Source organism: Protopterus annectens, chromosome 1.part2, assembly GCF_019279795.1.
Source record: "Protopterus annectens isolate FY-2018-M chromosome 1.part2, PAN1.0, whole genome shotgun sequence".
Classification (NCBI taxonomy): domain Eukaryota; kingdom Metazoa; phylum Chordata; order Ceratodontiformes; family Protopteridae; genus Protopterus; species Protopterus annectens.
In genome coordinates, this window is record NC_056727.1 from 719,994,832 (window position 1) to 720,017,180 (window position 22,349).

Sequence of the window (22,349 nt, forward strand, 5' to 3'; positions counted from 1 at the left end):
ATGTATTGCCTTCCTACTGGGGGCACCTGACATCTGGGGCAAGAAAGACTGAAGAAAATGGCGTTGGCTGTGTCTTATATACCCCTGCCTCATTGACGTCAGGAAAGAGAGCGAAAGCAACCGACGCCGGACCTAGACTTTGGATTTCGGCCGACCGAGGGACCGCCTGACGGTAGAGAACCCATCTGTGATTACTGCAGCTGTATTAGCACTCGAACATCTACATTTATGGTAGGTACAAAACTGTACTTTCCTTACGATGGGGATCCTCTGCCAAGGGCAGCCTGACATTTGGGTTGCTTTAAGATATGCCGTACGTCACGTGTGCTACCACATATAGCGTGGGGAATAAAGGTGATGTCTGGATGTGCCATACTTAGAACTTCTTCGCCACCAGTCCAAAGGCCGTCTTTTGATCATTGGTCTGAACTCTTGAGTCGTAGTTGGTTCATCAAGTCGTTTTCATATAAGTGCCCCATTGGGGTTTTTTGCTCTTATCTTTTTTCCTTCTTTTTGCTTGTAGGGTTTCATGTCATCCAGGAAAGGTATATGCCAGTGTGTGAGACAGATTCCCCATAAAGACAGTCAAGATCAATGCTTGTTTTGTCTGGATGCTTCCCAACCATACGTCCTATTCCGTTTGTCAGGCTTTCATCCCATAACTCTCTGTAGTTGGCTTTCATCTTTGGCCCTGTATTTAGAGAACCATCATCTTAACCTTTTAGTGAAAGACATTATGGGGGGAGTCAGTTGTCCATGAAAAGGCCAAAAAGTCTAGGTCCAATTCTTCTGCTGCAATGCCAGTGCTGGATGTCTCTTCCAAGGCAAGTGAAAGCCTGGATAATCACCCGGCTCCAGTGGATTCATCTGCCATGACTGCTTCGGAGGCTGGCATGGATCCAACCTCATGCACGTCCATGGAGGCCTTGCAGACGTCTGCTAAGGATATTCAGGGGGAACCGTAGCTGATTACCGAAGTGTCTAGGGATGTTCCTCAGATTTTGGTTGGAGAGGAAGCTCAGACTGATTGTGGAATGTCGTCTGGTGTCGGAGCCTTCTGAGTTTTACAGGACAGATGTCCCTTGGAGGGGGGGGGCATGGTTCTTCTAAGGACCATCAGAGTGAATGGCAGAGTTTCACTTGAGGTTTATTTAATGCTCTTGTGGCTTTGAAGCCTCATCAAGGAGGTTTTCTGCTCCACCTTGATCTTCTACTCCTGTTAAAATGCCTACGGAACAGGTTTTCTCTGAGGAAGAGGTGGAGTCAGATGATAAATCCTTGCTTATTCATCCCAGCTTCCTTCTCTTTTAGACTATGGCTGTAAGGAGAGGTGTCCACTAGCCCTGACACCATTTGAGGAGATTTCCTTTGGGAACACAAGTTCCAGGATGAGGAAATTATTTAAATGGGATTGTGCCCAGGTTTCTGAGGTGCAGAAGAGGTGTTACGAACTCCTGGAAATGGATACTCCCAGACCTTCTGCTTTCCCCATTATTTTGGCTGCCTTTTCTACTGTGTCTCGCAAACGGAGAATGTAAACCGTATCATTGGTGGAACAGCGAGAGTGCAGATAGCAACGGACATTATACAAGAACCTCATGTACTGTCACCAATGATATATTCGGAACATTATCATCCAACAGTGAGTAAATCCCGTAACAATGCCACAGTTAACTCTGGTTATCTACAGGACACTTGTAATAATATTACGTCTTCTTCTGATGATAATGCATTGCAAATGAATGTAATTAATGGTAATAGTGGTATGCAAAAGCAAAATAATGGGTGTTATATAAATACTCAATTGTTTTACAAACAAAATGACAACGAGCATGACAATGTTTTGTTAGAATTAAGTATATACCAATATCATGAGGAGGAAATAAGCAATGATGTATACAATGTAAGAGATATAAATGGAGATGAAAATGATGTAGAATGTGTCAACGATCAAAGTCAATTAATTAATTTTTATATAAATCAAAACCCAGATAATTACATTGTGCAAAGTGGGAATAGTGTGCACCCACAAGATATAGATAAAGCAGTATGTTCAAATATGAATTCAACAATAGAAAATGAGGAGCAATTCTTAAGTAATCCAAGTATTATAATGAATACAAAAAAAGATTATAAAATCTACAATTATTCTTCCAAGGACATTACAACAGCACATGCGGATCTATTTTCAAAAGGACTCAATTATGTCCCATGTATTCAAGGCAATATGGTACAATCTATTCTAGATTTAAAGCTATTTTCTAGAAAATTAAATTTAAAGGTATATTTTAACAACAGTAATGAATGTCAAACTGGGGCAAATGGGAAGTTCATGAAACCAAGTCTATTCAATCCACCCATGAATGATGAAATTATGTATTTTGAAAGGAGAAGTGAGTATGACATGAGAAAATTTTATAAGAAATACAAATATAAAAAACATGTTAATATTACAACAACTGAAAAACAACTTTTGAAAGATATACAATATGATCCAAAATTAAGAGTAATGAGGCCAGATAAAGGTAATGGGATAGTCCTATTGGACCATAATGATTATAGCCTATACATGACTAACATGTTAATGAGTAATACATATGCAGAAATCAGTAGAAACCAAGTACACATAGCATATAAAAGAATTGAAGCAATGTTAGAAGACATGTTATACCAAGGGGGTATCACTGAAAAAGAATATGAATATTTGAGAAATGAGTATCCAGTTATCAGTGGTATCTTCGGAATACCAAAAATACACAAAGGCCTCAATAATTTGGATTTTAGGCCCATAGTAGATGGAAATAGAAGTGTTACATGTAACATCAGTAAATACTTGGATCACTTCTTCAAGGAAAGTATGAAATCTTTCAGTTACATAACTAAAGATTCATGGGACTTTTTGAGTAGACTCAATAAAATAACAATGAAGAAAGAATATGTTTTCATTACAATAGACGTAGTAAATTTATTTACCACAATACCCCATGATGTAGGCCTATTATGGCTAGAAGAACAACTTTTTTTGACAAAATTATATGAACAAGATCAGATAAATATATTAATAAATCTAATGGAAATAGTACTCAATAATAATTATATATTTTTTGAAGGCAGTTATTTTCAACAAATCAGTGGGGTAGCCATGGGTGCACCTTGTGCCCCCATGTATGCAAATTTAATCATGAGTTATTGGGAACACAACTATATATTTACAACAGAGTTTCATGAACATCTCATCATGTATACCAGATATTTGGACGATATTTTTATCATATGGGATCGAGATAAAAATATCAATATGTTGGAAAAATTTCTACAACATATTAATAATACAGTTAAATTTTTGAAGTTCACTTATAATGTACAAGAAAACAATATTAACTATCTGGACGTGGATATAACACATGATAAAGAAATAAATATTTTGAAGACAAAGATACATAGAAAACCCACTTTTTCAAATGCGTATTTGCATTATGATAGCTGGCACCCTGACCATCAGAAAAAAGCTATAATAAAGGGGCAGATGGTCAGGGCAGCCAGAATGGTCAGCGAAGAAGCAGATTTTTTAGAAGAAATGAAATATATCATGCAATTATTCATTAATAGGGAATATCCAGAACAACTTTGTATTCAAATATTTAATGAAGTAATAAATAAAAGAAAAAATGGAACATACACGGCAATTTTAAGCACTGGGGTAATGTCAATTAATGGGGAAGGTATAATGGATCAACAAACTCGTAATAATATCCCATTATATATAATACAATTTGACGATTGTTCCAAAGATATAGAACATATCATCAAAAGAAATTGGGATTTCTTTATTAATGACAAAATTGGGAGAAATATATTTAATGGAATAATAAAATTTGTATATAAAAAAAGCCCCTCCCTTAAAAATATATTAGAAAATAAGAGAAATATTGAAAAATACACATGTTTAAGAGAAGGCAACTTTAAATGCGGAACATGTAGTACATGTAGTTATATCCACGAGACAGGTACTAATATTAGGATTAATGAATGTAATATAAAAATACATGGGCATTATAATTGTTACACCAACAATGTAATATATATAGCTTTATGTCAACAATGTAAAGCTTTTTACGTTGGAAAAACCAAGAGAAAATTTAGAGAACGGATTAAAGAGCATTTATTAGACATTCAGCATCAGAAAAATAGTAACGCCTTGGCAAGACATATAGTGGAATATAACGACCATAAATTTAAATTCATGGTCGTAAATCAAATAAAACATGACTTACAAGGAAGGATAACCATGTATCACTTGGATATGGAAGAACTAAAATGGCAAATATTACTTAATTCCTGTATACCTCCGGGTTTAAATGAATATATGACCATTATGCCATTATTAAAATTGAACAGAATATACAATAAATGATATATAACATCAATTATATATAACAACACATCATGATTAAATTTATCAAATATAAATTCATCAAATATATTTATAACAATATTATATGAAAAAAAATTTTTTGATAATGAATGGGTTGCACACTATATACATACAACAACATACATAAAACACTTGCATCCAATAAGTAAAACATGTATAATTGGTATATTATAAAAACAACATAAAGCCAATTGATAATAATTATGCATACCACTAGGACATTGTTTCATTATATTTCATACAAAGATTATATAGTATATATAACATTTATTTGGAATATATAAAAACTAATGGGTTTTAAATAACTATATATATGTTTGTTTGAGTATAAAACATTATCAGTGTACATTACGTACAATTTTTTAGTAATGTTTTATATGTGTATTTGTAAGAACAAATATATATATAAAAGATTAATTGGACAGTTTATAAGCAATTTTAAATGTGTAATTATGCATAAATAGTTAGTCAAGATATATATGAAGTAGAGATGTATAAATGCATTGTATTTAAATAAGAAAATGTTTTTAAACAAAACCATTACTGTTTTAAGAATTTATGGCGGGAAATTAATTTGTTAATTGAAGGATTATTGAATAATTAATGGTGTATAAAAGGGTGAAGTAAAATGATAGAAAGTATTCTGAAGAAGTTCGTAAGGACGAAACCTAGGTCAATCACAACAATAAAGCAGTGTTCGATATTAAGTTGGTACAGAGTTTTCTTTGTGGACTATTGGAGTTGGTTGGTACCTGTAAGTCTTTGTTTTGGAGTCTGTTTGGAGCCTGTTTCATCTCCTTATTGGCATCGGCCTCACCTTGCTTTTACAACCATTTGAGGAGATTTCCTTTGGGAACACAAGTTCCAGGATGAGGAAATTATTTAAATGGGATTGTGCCCAGGTTTCTGAGGTGCAGAAGAGGTGTTACGAACTCCTGGAAATGGATACTCCCAGACCTTCTGCTTTCCCCATTATTTTGGCTGCCTTTTCTACTGTGTCTCAGGATTCAGATCCCCAGCCCCATGCTCCCCGGAAAACTCATAGGTTTTATAGGGTACCCGAGGAATGCTAATTCCTATATAGATGTCCTTCAGCTGACCCCTCTCTGGTATCTTTGGCATCTGACAGGGCATCTCAGTTGTTGCCCTCCACAAAGCTTCTTCCTCCAGATAAAGATAGCAGGACTATGGAAATTCTAGGTAAGAAGGTTTATACAGCTGCTACCCTGGCTTTTAGAGCTGGCAGTTATCAGAACCATATGTCCAGATATATTTTGGCTCTTCTTTTCAGGCCGGTTAGGTAATTTCTGACCTTCCTGATTCTGAAGGGAAGACTTCTGTTCTCTTCTTGTTGGGAGCCTCTCTTCAGGTGGCTCATCATTCTATTACGTGCAGTTATGATGAGGCTGATGCTTCTTCCAGAACTGCTGCTTTTGGCTCTGTGATGAGGAAATATTCTTGGCTTTGGCTTCAACTTTTGCCTGTTATTAAGACTAAGTTGATGAATGCTTCTGGATAACGAACCCTTATTTGTTGACGCTTCTGCTGATTTAAGTCCCTTCAGGATAAGGGCAAGGCTTTACAGGAACTTTACATGTTTTTGTTTCTCCTGTGCCTAAATTTCAAAACAGTTACCCTAATAAGCCAGCCTTTGTTCATAGACCGTGTTGCCTTCCTCCCAAGTGTAAAAGGGGGGGGGGGGTAAAAGGGCTCTTCCTGCTAAAGCTACCCAGAATTCTGTGACACATCTTTTCCCAACAAACCAAGTGTTGTCTGAATATCTTGTTCTTCGGCCACATTGCTCTTTCTCTTCATTTTTCCTTTTATCTTCCAGTTTGGTTAAAGATTACTCAGTATTCCTACGTTCTTTCCATTATCCACGTAGGGTATTACATGGTGTGGAAATCCCTTCCCCCTTTCTGAAGGTCCCTTCCTTTTAGATTTTGACCCTTCAGACTTTGTTCCCTCTGCTGCTTCCTCGGGGGTTTTTTAGTGTCCCTGGGACCTGAAGGATGCTTATTTTCACATTCCTATTCATCCCCCTTTCAGGAAGTTTTTACGTTTCTCTGTTCCTTCCTGGCATTCAGTTCTCTTTTTTTCCCTGGTGCAAACCATGGAATTCACTATAAATTTCCTTTCCAACTCCTTCTCGGGATCATGTATCTGCTGAAGTAAATCTAGACTTAATGTTGATAATTGCACTTGTGCAATTGCATGGCTTGATGAAATAAATGTTAGGCATAGAATAAATAGAACACATTTTGGAAATTATGCATCTATTGTCTTCAAAGATCATTCAACCCCTATGAAAGAAGACTATGCCCCTGACAACTTTGGAACTCTGGACGCAAGTGTTCAGCAATCTGAGGATACAGTTTGTTTAGAAGGAAACAAAAAAGAAAGGAAGAAGTTCACAACAAATAAGGAAGAAAAAGAAACTGATTAATGACTGTAAAGGAAAGAGAACGTAGTAAAAAGGACACTGCTTTATATAACACACAGGTTACAGGGAATGATGATATTTGTCCATCAGAAAATCTTCAGTCTACAGAAAAAGGCATCATTCTTCCAACAGAGAAGGTAGAAGCAGAGACAAGGGGCAAGTTAAAAGGAAGAAATCAAAACTGAAAGTGGAAGGATTGAAGAACATTACTGTAAGAAAAAAGAAGAGAAAGATTGTTGACTACATGGCTCAAGCTGTGGATTTACAGTACCAGCTGGATGAGAATTAAATACATACTAAAAACAGTGGGATTAATAAGACTAATGGGGATGGATGTAATGGGATCCTATCTCGCCTACATTCATAACTGATGGGTTCGGAGCCGATCCGTCGGCTCCAACTTGGCCACTATATACTAGAACAAAGTCTCTCATTGGCTGGGCTTCCCCTTATCCCAGAATGCACCACGCCTGCTTCCCCAGATCTCGTTTGCCGCTTTTCAAGCTGGACGTGGTCTCGACTTGGCTGGAGCCAAGTGTATTTTCTTGACCTTTTTGGTCTTTTTGGCTAGGGTTTCTGTCAGCTTTTAAACAAACAACTGTTTTAACAGCTTTGTGAGTGTTTGTGGTCAGTTTTTGTGAAAGTTAGAATTTTTATTTTTTTTCGAGCTTCTAGTGTACTGGGCAAGGCCCGTTTAAGTTAGAGGGCCTTTGCCCTTATTGTGTGCTTATTTTCTTGTTGTGTGACTGAAATAGTTTCTTGCTTTACCTGTTGTATCGGGCTAAGCTCGTTTAAGTTAGAGGGCTTTAGCCCATATATTAGTTTACTTCTGTGTATTCTAGCTATTTGTTACCTGTTTCTACTGTGTTCAGTATGTCTAAGGAGCAGAAATCAGGATTTAAAAAATGTGCTGAATGTAATTATAAAATGTCTATTACAGACGGCCATGCTGTCTGCGTGTACTGTTAAGGGCCTAAACATCTACAGGATACTTGCAGTGTTTGTCACGCTTTTTCTTCCAGGGTCCTACAGGAAAGAAAAAACAAGCTGATACTTAGAGGTCTTATTAAGCCTTCATTTGAGGAAGCGTTGGCTTCATCTCCAGCTTCTAAAAAGAAGAGATCTTCGGCTCCGACCAGTCCGTCGGGTCCGACACCCAAGAAGCATAGATCGTCGGCTCCGACCAGTCCGTCGGACCCGACATCTAAAAAACATGGATCGACTTCTTCCTCGGCTCCAATGGCTTCAGAGCCGATGGCTGAAGGGTCTGCCTCTGTGCTTCTTTCCTCGGCTCCATTGGTGTCGGAGCCGCAGGTTAGTGCATCGAGAGGCCAATCACCTACTTCGGCTCCTTTGGTCTCAGAGCCGTTGGAGGTGTGCAGCTCAGACTCTTCCCCCTCGGCCCCGGAGCTGCCTTCGGCGCAGACACCCTTACAAAAGGTTCCAGTCTCGGGTCCGATAGTGTTGGAACCCTTTCGGAGCCGATCCCCTGTTTTATCGGAGCCGAGGCAGAAGTCTTCTCGACCCCAGTCTATTTCCTCCAAATCCTCTAGGTTGTCTGATTCGGATTTGGATAGGGTTATCCAGAGGCTGTTCCAGTCCCCAGTTTTAACTAAAATGATCTCGGCTCCAGCCCACTCTGTTTCGGAGCCGATTCCCCATTCCGTGCATTTGATTCCTCCTCCGACCCCCTTGGAGCCGTTGGAGTCGGTGCTGGTAGAACGCAGCGGAATCGTCCAGTCGGAGCAGGGACCCCCTCTGAGTTTCTCTGCTCCGACCTTCATTCCTACCCTGTCCTCGGTGTCAGGGTTTGGTACCGGGTCTTCCTCGGCGGGGGCCGAGGGTAACACTGTGGAGCTCGCCTCTTCGATGCCCAGTCTTCCCCTCGGAGCATCAGCCGCAGGTATTCCCGGTACCGCCGTGGTCTCTCAGCAAGTGCCCTCTGCAGAGTCTGGAGGTCCTGCTTTTGAGGTCACGAGGAGTGCGCTGGCCATGACCTTGCCTGTTCAGCAGGTTTCTACCTCACCGTCCCAAGTTTTGGGTACTGGTGCCTCTGGAGACATTCTTTCCCATGACAGTGGGGCCCCAGGGCCTGAGGATACCCCCTTAGGTGGTTCCCTTCTTCCGGGGGGTCCTTCTGAATCTGCTTCGGTTGAACCCCCAAGGAAGAAACTGTGCAAGAGGAAGCACGTTGATTCCCAAGATGAGTCCGTCACTTCAGATACTGACCTCGATGATGCGGAGGGGTCCCCAAAGTCGTCCTCTGATGTCTCCTTCTCTGATGGACAGAGAGGCAATTGGCAATCCAAAGCCCCTACCGCTGAGGAGTCAGTCTTCCTCAAGGCCTTCGGGGCCCAGCCCTCTTCCTTCTGGGTGTCTCCACCCTTCAACGAGTTATTAGATCTAATCTCTCGGAGGGTGTGGGAACATCCTGATACAGTGGAACCGGTGCCTGCCAGACCTAATAAGTTTCTTTCAGCCCCTCCCCAGAAGGAATTCCTCACTAAGGGTGTTGCAGTTGATGCTATGGTGGTGACATCTGCCACTCAGGACGTGGCAGAGGCTTCAACGTCTATTCATCCTCCTAATAAGGATTCTAGGAGCATGGATAGGTACGGGAAGTGTACCCTTTCTTCAGTGACCTTTACCCTGCGGTCGCTGAACTATCTCTGTCATTTTACAAGGCTCCAAAGGGACCACCTCAAGGAGTTAGGAGAGTCTCTTGCTGGTAATCATTCTGAGGCGTTAGCCCAGACCGTAGGCGCCCAGATGACTACCCTATCTTCTATTGTCAACTCGTCCATGAGGCTCATTTCCTATGCTGCCGAAGGGGCGAGTAGAGCAGCGGGCACAGGAGTGGTTCTTAGGAGACAAGCCTGGTTACGCTTGTGTCCACTCGCGGAGGCCTTTGTCTTCCTTCGCCAACTCTCCCTTTGATGGGTCTTCTTTGTTTGGGCCCAAGGTGAAGGACACACTTACTCGGTGCGAGCAGGAGGGCAAGACCTTGACTGCCATTGGGGCCTGTTTTTCCGCTCCCTCTAGACCTTACCCCAAGGCCCAGAGAGGAGGGAAAATGTGGTTCAGAAAATCCCAAAAGTTCTTCTCTACTCCACCAAGTGATTCCCCCCTCCAGAGGCGGGGGGGGATTCAGGAAGATGCCGCCCTAGAGGTGGCAGAGGCCCCCATAACTCTGGAGACCGCGATTCCTTTCGTGGTTCCTCCTACCCTCAACATCCCTAGGATGTGGCCCGGCTGTGCTTCTCCGGAGCCAGTCGGGGGTCGTTTTGCGAAACACCCACAGGCTTGGGAATCTATAACCAAGGATCAGTGGGTGCTTCGCATTGTAACCGGAGGCTACCTCATCCCCTTTTTCAAGCCCCCTCCTCCTACAAGGAGAATCCCAGACATGCCACCCAGTCAATGGGATCTAGCAGCCGTAGAAGTTTCAAAGCTGCTAAGCAAAGGGGTCATCCAGCCCGTCCCCGCCGACCAGATCGGATCAGGAACTCACTCAAGATTATTTTTGGTGCCAAAAAGACAGGGGACGTAAGGCCCATTTTGGACCTAAGCTCATTAAATCATTTTGTGAAGAAGTCCAAGTTCCGGATGGTCACCCTTCAGTCCATTCTCCCGTTATTGGAGAAGGATGTCTGGATGTGCTCCATAGACCTCAAGGACGCTTACTATCACATTTTGATACGTCAAGGGTCCAGGAGTCATTTACGCTTCCGCCTAGGAACCAGTCATTTCCAGTTTCGTGCACTGCCCTTTGGTCTCACCACAGCCCCCAGGGTGTTTACCAAGTGTCTGGCAGTGATGACAGCTCACCTGAGAAGTCTAGGATTCCAAGTGTTTCCCTATCTCGATGACTGGCTCCTCACTGCCACCTCCGAGCATCTACTGATTCGGCTGATGGCCACAGTAACTTTGGGTCTCGCTGGGAATCACTTTCAATTGGGAAAAATCTGTGCTGCGGCCATCTCAGCGTATCACCTTTATAGGCGCAGAGTTAGACACAAAAAGGATGCGGGCATGTTTGCCATCAGAAAGAATTCAGGGTCTACAATCACAGATTCTAAATTTGTTACCCAAATCTCGAGTTCCTGCCAGACAGATTCTTCAGTTATTGGGCACGATGGCTGCAACTATCCTCTTAGTACCGTTAGCCAGGCTGCACATGCGGCTGCTGCAATGGCTATTATCGGTTCAATGGTCGTACCAAGAACTTCCCCTGAACCACCTGGTTCTGATTACGGACAGTTGTCGTCGGGACCTCCTTTGGTGGCTGTGTCGGTCCAACCTGGACCGGGGGCGTCCTTTTGCCCTTCAACCCCCTGTTGCCACAGTGACCACGGACGCCTGCAAGATAGGGTGGGGGGGGGTCATTATCTGGACAGGTCTGTCCAAGGCACTTGGCAGGATTGCGAAGCACACCTTCACATCAATATCCTGGAAATGAGAGCGGTGCTTCTGGTTTTGCAAGCACTTCATCAGGCTCTCCCCCAAGGTACTATTACGATTCTATCCGACAACATGTCGGTAGTTCGGCACATAAGCAGGGCGGAACCAGGTCCTACCCTCTTTGCAGAGAGGCCATGAGAGTATGGCTCTGGGCCATAGCTACTCGACGTTTCTTAGTAGCCACGAACATTCCGGGGAAAGCCAATGTGATTGCAGACAGGCTCAGCAGGACTCTCCTGTTACCCCACGAGTGGTCCCTCAACAACAGAGTGGCTGCGCAGATCTTTGCCAAATGGGGTCTCCCTTGTTGCGACTTGTTCGCCAGCCCCAACAATGCGAAATGTAGAGAGTTTTTCACTGACGCCCTCCCAGGGGCAGTCTCCCAGGGACGCTCTAGCCCACAATTGGCCCCCCGGTCTCCTTTATGCCTTCCCTCCAATCCCCCTTCTTCCGAGGGTGATTCAGAAGGCTCTTCATGTAGGGAGCCACATGATTTTGGTCGCCCCACATTGGCCCCGTCAGGTTTGGTTCCCATTCCTTCAGAAGTATGCGGTACAGGGCCCTTGGATTCTGGACCCAGTGCCGGACCTGTTTTCTCATCAGTCGGGACACTCTCATCTGTCCCTTCGGTCGTTGCGACTGGCTGCTTGGTTACTCCACTTCCATCCTTAGTTAGAGATAACTCACTCTCTCCAGAAGTGATGTACATTTTGTCCTCTTCCCACAAGCCGTCCACCATTGAGCTGTATTCCAGCAAATGGAAAAGGTTTGCCTTTTGGGCCCAGCAGCGAGGCATTGATCCTCTTACAGCCCCAGTTCCGCAGGTCTTGGAATTTCTAGCTTCATTGTTTCATTCAGGCTCTTCAGTCTCCACAATTAAAGTTCAACTGGCGGCTATATCTAATTTTCATGTTTCCATAGAGCCTTCCTTAATGGCTAACAGACTTTGCAAGTCCTTTCTTAAGGGAGCCTGGCTCCTCAGGCCTCCTATGGCCCCTTGGGACTTAAATTTGGTTCTGGCCTCCTTAACTGCCCATCCCTTTGAGCCGGCAGCCACTTGTGATATAAAATTTCTGTTGTGGAAAACCGCCTTTCTAGTGGCAATAACTTCTGCTAAGCGGGTTTCAGAGCTTCAGGCTCTCTGTTCTACTCCTCCTCATTTGATTTTTCATAAAGACAGAGTTTCCCTCAGATTGAATCCATCCTTTTTGCCTAAGGTAGCATCCCCTTTGTGCATTCAGCAATCATTAGAGCTCCCCGTTTTCTTTCCAAATTTTTCTAATAGAGCAGAATATACCTTCCACCAGTTGGATGTTCACAGGCAACAGCGTTTTTACTTAGATAGGATCAGTCAGACATGAAAATCTAACCAACTGTTTGTTTCCTTTGCGGAGAATAGGTTAGGTCTACCAGTTGCCAAAATCACCATAGCCAAATGGATTAAGGATTGCATCTCTTTCATTTATTCCCAGTCAGGCAGAGAGTTACCTTTCCCACTTAAAGCTCATTCTACCAGGGCTATGGCCACCTCTGTAGCTTTTCACTCCAAAGTTTCAATAGATGATATTTGTGCGGCTGCTACTTGGTCTTCTCCGCGCACCTTCATTTCTCATTACAAGGTTGATGTGGCTTCCCGAGGCAGAGCTTCATTTGGTTCCGCAGTTCTCAGGAGTGTGTTCCAATGAGCCACCCGGGATTTAGGTGCTAGGGACGCTGTCCCATCAGTTATGAATGTAGGCGAGATAGGATCCCATTACATCTTTTAGTTATGTACTTACCATAACTTCGGATGTATGGGATCCATCTCGCCTACATTCTCATACCACCCTCCTTCCCCTACCTTTGGATTTGGAGGAAATATTGCTCTTGCTGAGCTCTCCTCTGGAAGGGCTCTAGTTGGTTACAGTTATTGGTATGTGTTTTCTGTACCTGTATGAATGTATGAAAGCGAACAAACAAGATCTGGGGAAGCAGGCGTGGTGCATTCTGGGATAAGGGGAAGCCCAGCCAATGAGAGACTTCGTTCTAGTATATAGTGGCGAGTGGAGCCCGTGGATCGGCTCCGAACCCATCAGTTATGAATGTAGGCGAGATGGATCCCGTACATCCGAAGTTATGGTAAGTACATAACTAAAAGTTTATCCGTTGTAACAATTGATAGAGCAGGTGTGACTGTATTAGAAGCTGAAGATTCTTCAGAGCTGGCCATCAAATATATTCTTGTAATTGCAAATTCATTTATTAGAGGAACTGATACTTTTATTTGCAAAGAAAATAATGAACATTGAATAGTGTTTTGCTTGCCTGGAATAGAAAATAGAAGATGAGACAAGCCGTGGAACACCTTAATGTTAGGAAGTACGGATCCATTTTTATTCATGTTGGTACAAATGATGTCATCCGCAAGGATTCTCTGTTAGTAGGGAACTGAGATAGTACAGCTTGTACTGGTGTTAGGATGTATTTTTCACAAATAACCTGTAGAAAGGATAGTCAGGTCACTGTGAATTAATAGATTTTTTGAGTAAATATCTATATCGGAAAAAATGTCCCGTTTTAAAAAATGGAAATGTGTAGAGCATCCAAGCCTACTTTTGGGCACACGTGTTCAGACAAGATGGCGTGCATTTGTCAACATCAGGGAAGAGAATTTTTGCAGTAGATATTTTGCAATATTTGACAAACAAGGGTTTTTTGCCAAGTTGAAAATTTAACAGTTTACAGCAACATTTAAAGCATCTCTGATGGTTGTTAATGCTAGGAGCATTAATAGTTTTTATTGGAAAATGTGCTACTTTCCCACAAGATTGATGTTTGTGAAATGTGGTTAAAAAACAATGACTGGAAACCAGTTCTTTCAGGGTATAGACATTCTAACAAAAAATCAGGTGGCAGTGTTATGATAGAGAGATAGATGTTAAGTTGTCTATCTCGCCTTCGTTCTTGCTAGTTGACTCGGCCATCATCTATAGCTCGAGAGCTGTTTACTGGCCTGAGGCTACCCCTTATCCCATGATGCCTAGCATTAGCTACCCAGATCTCATTTGCTGCTTCAGCTGCGAGGTGTCGTTTTTCTGGCTCAGGCTCGTATATAGTTTCTTTATAGAACTTTTTTACTGGAAATTGTCTTTTTCCTAGGGGTTATTGTTAGTTTTTAGTCTTATATTTGTTGTGTTAGCTAAGTGTGTATTGTAGCTTCCTTCCCTCCCCTTTAGAACTCGTTTAATTTAGAGAGTTTTCCCCCTCCCCCCTCCTATTCTTTTCCTGTCAGGTTAGCCTTTCAAGTTAGAGGCTTTCCTTCTATCTTCTTTATAGACTAGCCATTTGAGTTAGAGGCTTTCCTATCCAAAAAAAAACTTTAGCCTTAGTCTGTAGTATACTGTGTTTTCTGTAGTATTGTTGTATTATTTGTTACAGGATGTCCAAAAAATCCAAGGTGTCTGGGTTCAAGAAGTGTGACTCATGCTGTCAGAAGATGTCTCTGACAGATGGGCACACTTCTTGCGTCTATTGTTTAGGCGCTGTGCACCTGCAGGACTCTCTTGTTCTATCTGCCATGCATTTAGTCCAAGAGTTATGCAGGAGCGTAAGAATAAGTTTATTCTTAGCGACTTTTTAAAGCCCCAGGATTCACCGGCCAATACTCAGCCTGTGAAATCCCCTAAATCTACCAAATCGTCGGCTCCAAGTTCGGAGCCGTCTTTGGTTCAGACTCCACCTGCTACTTTGGTTCTGGCTGGAACCAAAGACTATCTCCCCGTCGGCTCCATCAGAAACTTCGGAGCCTTCGCAGAATCACAAGAGGCTGAGGTCCCCTTCTGTGGAATCGATACATTTGGCTCCTCGGTCCCCCATGCTTCTGAGCGAGCGCAGTCACAGATCTTCTCACTCCTCTCGATCCTCCAGGCTCTCTGATCATGACGTGGAGAGAGTCGTCAGTAGGTTGCTAAAGTCGCAGGCACTTGCCAAGATGTTGTCCAGCCCTCCTGAACAGGTGTCTGCTCCGTCCACTTCTATCGATGTTCCTCTTCCAACTCCATTGAGTTTGGAGCCGGAGTTCGTTAGGGTTTGAGTAGTGGAACCGTCGGCTCTGATAACTCTATCTCCTTCAGTTCCATCGTCGGCTCCAATTTCCTCGATGGGTGCCGTCCGTCGAGGGATCTGGGCGCCGGGGCTTCCTCGTCGGCTCCGAGGGGGCTAGTGGCATCTGACCGACCCCGTTCTCCCTCTCGGAGCTTCAGTGCAGGTGAGCTCGGCTCCTACATCGGCCTCGGAGCTGTCTCCCTCTGTGCGGAGAAAGATTCCGATTTCCTCGGAACCAGATCTTTCTCTGCATCGTGGCAGGGACACCTTCGATGTCATGAGGAGTGTGCTGGCCACTGAGTCAGCTCCACTATCTGCCCCATCGGCTCCGTCCCCTGTAGTGCCTGTGCCACCCTCTGCTCCTCCTCCAGACCCCAAGCGTGGGGAACTGGTGCTCCAGGGCACCCCATTGGGTGTTTCCTCTTCTTCCGAGGCCTCCCCTGATCATTCAGATGAGCCCCCTCGTAAGAAGAAGTGCAAGAGGAAGCACATTGACTCCCCTGAGTCTGTCACTTCTGATACAGACTTAGATGACTCGGAAGGGTCCCCGAGATCCCCCTCTGAAGATGTTTCCTTTTCGGACATCCTCAAAATGCTTAAGCAGTGGGGGAACTGTAATCCCCTAGCCCCTACCGAGGATGAGTCTGTATTCCTGGATGCATTCGGTTCCCGACCTTCCACCTCCTGGGTTTCTCCACCTTTCGATCCACTTATGTCTGTGGTGGCTCGAAAGGCTTGGTCAGCCCCGGATACAGTGGAACCAACTCCAAGGAGATCTGGCAAGTTCATCACAGCACCCCATGATAAGCAGTTCCTTACCAAAGGTGTTCCTGTTGATGCCATAGTGGTAGGAGCAGCCACCAAAAAAGAGTTAGCGGAAACCTCTTCGTCTGTCCATCCTCCTAACAAGGAGTCTAGGACCATGGACAGATACAGGAAGCGAATGTTTGCTTTAGCGACCTTTTCTATGAGGTCGCTGAACTACTTATCCATCAGCTGAGGGGGCTCAAGCTTAAGTGGCTTCCCAGCTGGTGACCCTTAATTCTGTAATCAACTCCTCCATGAGGCTCATTTCTTATGCAGCCCCGATGAGGCGAGTAGAGCCACAGGTACAGGTGTGGCCCTTAGGAGACATACATGGATGTGGCTGTGTAATCTTGCGGAACCCTTTAGAGCATCATTCACCAACACCACCTTTCATGGTTCCTTTATTTTTGGACCACAAGTGAAAGACACTTTGACTAGGTGTGAGCAAGAAGGCAAGACGCTCTGCCGTGGGAGTCCATTTTTCCACTCCTTCCAGACCATACCCCAAGGGTCAGAAGAGTGGTAAAATGTGATTCCAAAAATCCCAGGGAGCCTCACCTGACGCACGTAGCGATTTTTCCTCCTGGGGCAGAGGAGGAAATAACAGACGCCGCCCTCGTGGCAGAGGGGGTCTGCAGAACCAGGGCAACAGAGAATCCTTCTCTGAGAAGCCCTTTCAGCATCCCTGAAGGGTTACCCGGCTGCTCGCCTCTCGAGGCAGTCGGTGGAAGACTTTCACTGTACCCAAAAGCCTGGCAAAATTTAACGCAAGACAAATGGGTACAGTCAGTTATATCCAGAGGTTACAAAATTCCCTTCTCTCAAACCCCCTTACCATCGAAATCCCTTATAGATGTTCCACCCAATCTGAGGGACCAAGCAGTCATAGAAGTTTCAAAGCTGCTAGAAAATAAGTGTCATCCAGGAAGTCTCGGCAGACCAGCACGGATCCGGAACTTACTCAAGGTTCTTTTTTGTACCAAAAAAGACAGGGGACTGGAGTCCGATTCTGGATCTCAGTAGACTAAACAAGTCTGTTCAAAGAACAAAGTTTCGGATGGTCACGCTATAGTCTGTTCTACCTTTTCTGGGTCAGGACAATTGGATGTGCTCCATAGATCTTCAGGATGCGTACTACTGCATCAAAATGGACAGGCGCTCCAGGAGATTCCTTCACTTTTGGCTGGGAGCCAGGTATTACCAGTTCAGAGCTCTGTCCTTTGGTCTCACCACAGCCCCCAGGGTGTTCACCAAATGTATGGCAGTGGTCACGGCTCACCTGAGACGTCAAGGATTCCAGGTGTTTCCATATCTAGACGACTGGCTCCTCACTGCTACTACCAGGCATCAACTTCTGCAAGCCAGGGACTACACAATCACAATCTGCTCCCAGCTAGGCTTTACAATAAACTTCAAAAAATCTGCCTTGTTGCCCTGTCAATCTATCACCTATATAGGAGCAGACTTAGACACAAGGAACATGTCCACAAGGCTTCCACCAGAAAGGGTGTCTACAATTCGCCAACAAGTACAAATTCTAATGCAGAGCAAGAGGATCCGAGTCAGGTTCATCCTTCAAACTCTGGGTTCCATGGCAGCGGCAATTCTTCTAATCCCACTGGCCCGCTTTTACATGAGGATCCTTCAGTGGCTTCTGTTCACACAGTGGTCATTCCAGCAGCTGCCCATGTCTCACATGATCTTGATTGCAGAAGCATGCAAAAGGCACCTTTCCTGGTGGATGGTCTCCCCACTAGTGATTCAGGGCAGACCCTTCATTCAGCCCCCTCCGGTTGCCAGAGTGACCACAGACGGCTCCCTGATAGGGTGGGGGGGCATTATCAGGGCAGGACAGTCCAAGGCACTTGGCAGCCTCATGAGTACCATCTGCATATAAACGTTCTAGAAATGAGAGCTGCGCTCCCAGCGTTGAAAGCTCTTCAGGACTCTCTCCCTTCTGGGACCATTACAATTCAAACGGACATGTCAGTGGTGTGGTACATCAACAAGCAGGGCGGAACCAGGTCCTACCCCCTATGTCGAAAAGCACTCAGACTCTGGCAGTGGGCGATTTCCTCCCAACAATTTCGGATTGCGACGCACATCCCTGGGAGGTCCAACGTTATAGCAGACAGGCTCAGCAGAGCTATTCGCATGCCTCAGAAGTGGTCTCTGAATCAGGTAGTTGCGGATCTGATCTTCCGCAAATGGGGACAGCCTTGCTGCGATCTTTTTGCCACCCCGTTCAATAGCAAATGCAGCAACTACTTCTCCCTTCTTCCGCTTCTAGGTCACACTCCCAGAGATGCTGTAGTCCACGATTGGCCTCAGGGACTTCTTTATGCCTTCCTTCTGTTTCCCCTGATACCGAAAATCATACAGAAAGCAATATCATTGGGTTGCAAAATGATCCTCATTGCCCCCCTACTGGCCTCGACAGATATGGTTTCCGTTCCTGCACCATTGCCTTCTCGATCAGCCCTGGACTCTGGATCCGAGACCTTCTGATTCATCAGTCTGGCGGGCTGCATCAATCACTCCAATCACTCCAGCTCACAGCTTGGTTGCTCCACTTCCAACCTTAGCCCGGCTTCCCAGCATTTCCCGGCTGTGCGTGAGTTTATGGTCTCCTCTCAAGTCCACAACTAGAAAAACTTATGCTAGCAAATGGAAACGTTTTTATTGTTGGGCAGAAGCTAGGAACGTAGATCCCTTTTCAGCCCCAGTCCACGAAATTTTGGAGTTCCTAGCACAACTTTTTCATTCTGGGTCTGCTTCTGCTACAATCAGGGTTCAATTGGCGGCCATTTCTAACTTTCATGTTGGGTTGTCTAGTTCAAACATTGTCTCATAAGCTCTGTAAAGCCTTTTTAAGAGGGACTACTCTCCTTAGACCTCCAGTGAGAGATCCCCCTCCTCCTTGGGACCTTAATTTGGTACTAACCTCCTTAATTATGCCCCCCTTTGAAACTGCAGCGTCCTGCTCCATTAAATTTCTATCCTGGAAAACACTTTTTCTCGTAGCTATTACTTCAGCCAGACGCGTCTCTGAACTTCAGGCACTGTGTGTTCGTCCTCCATACTTGGTTTTTCATAAGGTCAGGGTTGCTCTGAGGACTAATCCCTCGTTCCTTCCGAAAGTCTGCTCAGAAAATAATTTAAATCAATCTATAGACCTTCCTGTGTTTTTCCCTAACCACACCAACAAGGCAAAATACAAATTACACCAATTTGGATGTTCATAGACAATTGCGTTTTTACTTGCATAGGACTAAGGATGTAAGGAAGTCGGACCAACTATTCCTTTCCTACGCTCTAGGCAAACAAGGTCTCCCAGTTTCCAAAGTGACCTTATCCAGGTGGTTGTCTCACATTGTTACTTTCATTTATCAATTGAGAAACAGAGTTGCATATCAAACAGAAAAGTCATTCTACTAGAACTTTGGCCACCTCTGTAGCTTTCCAATCTAGGTTGCCCATGGATTCTATCTGTGCAGCTGCTACGTGGGCAAATCCTCATACCTTTATTTCTCATTACAAGCTAGATATGGTCTCCAGGAGCAGAGCTGACTTTGGTTCCACTGTTCTGAAGAGTCTGTTCCAATGAGCTGCCCAGGATTGTAGGTGCTAGGGATGCTGTCCCAACCAGCAAGAACGAAGGCGAGATAGACAACTTAACATAAAGAAGTTGTGTACCTACTATAATGTTCCATGTTAGTTGTCTTCATCTCGCTTTCTTTCTTGCGTCCCACCCTCTGTCCTATTGGGTCGAGAGGAGTTTTTGGTTTCACTGGCTGAGTGTTCTCTGGTTTGTTTCCTCTACTGACTTAGAGAGTATGACAGGTATGCTCAACCTTTTGTTTGGACATGGACAGGTTGATTCTTTGGCTGTGTCTGAGGTTAGCTATTACAAACGAGATCTGGGTAGCTAGCACTAGGCATCATGGGATAAGCGGTAGCCTCGAGCCAGTAAACAGCTCTCGAGCTATAGAAGATGGCCGAGTCTAAGCCGAGGATCGGCTCCGATCCCCAACCAGCAAGAAAGAAGGCGAGATGAGGACAACTAACATGGAACGTTATGGTAGGTATAGAACTTTTTTTTTTTTGAGACCTGTGATTATTACATGTTTGTTCAATGATAACACCAATACTATAGACTGTGCAACTGTGACAATAAAGACTACCCTGGAACATATAACAATTGTTGGGAGTGTGTAGACCACTAAAGTGCAGATGATGTGGAGGAATTCATGCATTCCTTGTATGAAACTCGGGAGGGAAGAATAATAGCTGGAGACTTAAATTTACAAGAAACAGACTGGAATAATATTAATTTAACAACATTAGTAAGGAAATTATTCACATCATATATTCAGGGGCAACAGTTGTTTCAGATTGTAAAAAAAAAATTACCAAGGGACGGAACATACTAGATATAGTTTGTTCCTAAAGAAATTACTGTTACTTCAAAAAACTACTACAGAAACTAAAACCTACTACACTTAACATGGATAACCCCCAGTGAATTACCTCAGAATTGCAGCTGAATCTGTAGCCTTCCCAGTATCAATCCTTATAAATAGATCTATTCTTGAAAACAAGGTCCCTCAACTGTGGAAAATTTCCCATGTAATCCCACTTCGTAAAGGGAGACCTTCCACAGAACTGGCAAACTGTCGGCCAATTGCTATTCTTTCACCTCTTTCTAAGCTACTCGAAAGGTGTTCATCTCCAGGTCATGAAATTCTTACTAACAACCTTCTCACAAACACTCAGCATTGGTTTTGCCCATCACATAGTACCACTACAGCTCCTTATCCTTCACTAATGCCATAAACTATCACAGGAATAGCAACAACTTTGTATCTGCCATCTTTCTGGACTTATCAAAAGCTTTTGATATGGTCTCCCATTCCAAACTAATAGATGTACTAATTGAACTATCCTTCTCACCATCTGACACAGCATGGTTTCATAACTGTTTATCTGTCCGTCAACAGTCTGTTCTATGGCAGGGCAACCTATCTCCACGCCTTCCTTTATCCATTGGTGTCCCCCAAGGATCTATCTTGGGCCCTCTCCTTTTCTCCCTCTTTACTAATAATCTACGCACAGCTACTCCAAATGGTTCTAGAATACAGTATGCAGATGATTCAACACTTATTCTTGCTGCCACTTCTATCAACTCTTAATTCTCAAACACAGGAAACTTTCACTTCTGTTGAAACATGGTTAGTCAATGCCCATCTAATCCTGAACCCAAACAAAACTAAACTATTACTCTTCCAACCTAGCAAGGCATCTATCTAATGCCCTACATTTAACATAATAGCCAAAGACAATACTGTGATCTCCCAGACAACCCATACAAAGCTTCTTGGAGTGGAAATAGACAATGCCCTAAAATTTGACTTGCATGTCTCCCTAACTATAAAAAAGTCCATAAGCATGGAAGTTTATATAGGCACAAAAGGTTCCTGACCACAATGGCCAAAATTACATTAGCACAAACCCATCTGTTCTCCACTCTGCTGTATGCCTCTCCAATTTTAATTAATCTAAGGAAAACTGACTTATCTAAGCTAGAAGCATGTTATAATAAAATTGCTAAGTTTGCATCCGACAGACCATATAGAACACATCATTGTACAGCTTTAAGGATACTAGACTGGCTTGAGCTTTCCAGTATTATTCTTTACAACCAACTCTCTCTAACTCACAAAATTGTAACACAACCAACTAGAACTCCTGCACTACAAAATGTCATCCTTCCTTACAGTTCCAACAAACCACGTCACTCTAACAACAAGAACTTACCATCTCCAAGGCCAACAACACTGCAGGAGAATCTTTATTTTTCAACTGTGTATCTCGTATATGGAACTCCCAACCTAACTCCATTCTCTCAATCTCATCCATTAACCACTTTAAGCCATCGCTTAAAGCTTATCTAAAAAATAAATGGCTATGTTCCTATACTAACCCCTCATGAGTGCTCTGATGCATCACAGTGTACCCAAAACATTTCCAAATTCTCCTCTGGTGTTTAATCCTGTGTTCCTACCGACCTTTCTTAACCTTATATCTTGACATGAGTCATACCTACAAATAGTACTACCT

The 22,349-nt window shown here is 43.7% G+C and overlaps 1 protein-coding gene across 1 annotated transcript in view; it reads left to right on the plus strand.

The window, feature by feature from the left end:
• Positions 1-22,349, plus strand: part of AHCTF1 (AT-hook containing transcription factor 1) — a 2,707,103-nt gene that overhangs the window by 1,208,598 nt on the left and 1,476,156 nt on the right. The gene's annotated exons all lie outside the window — the stretch shown is intronic.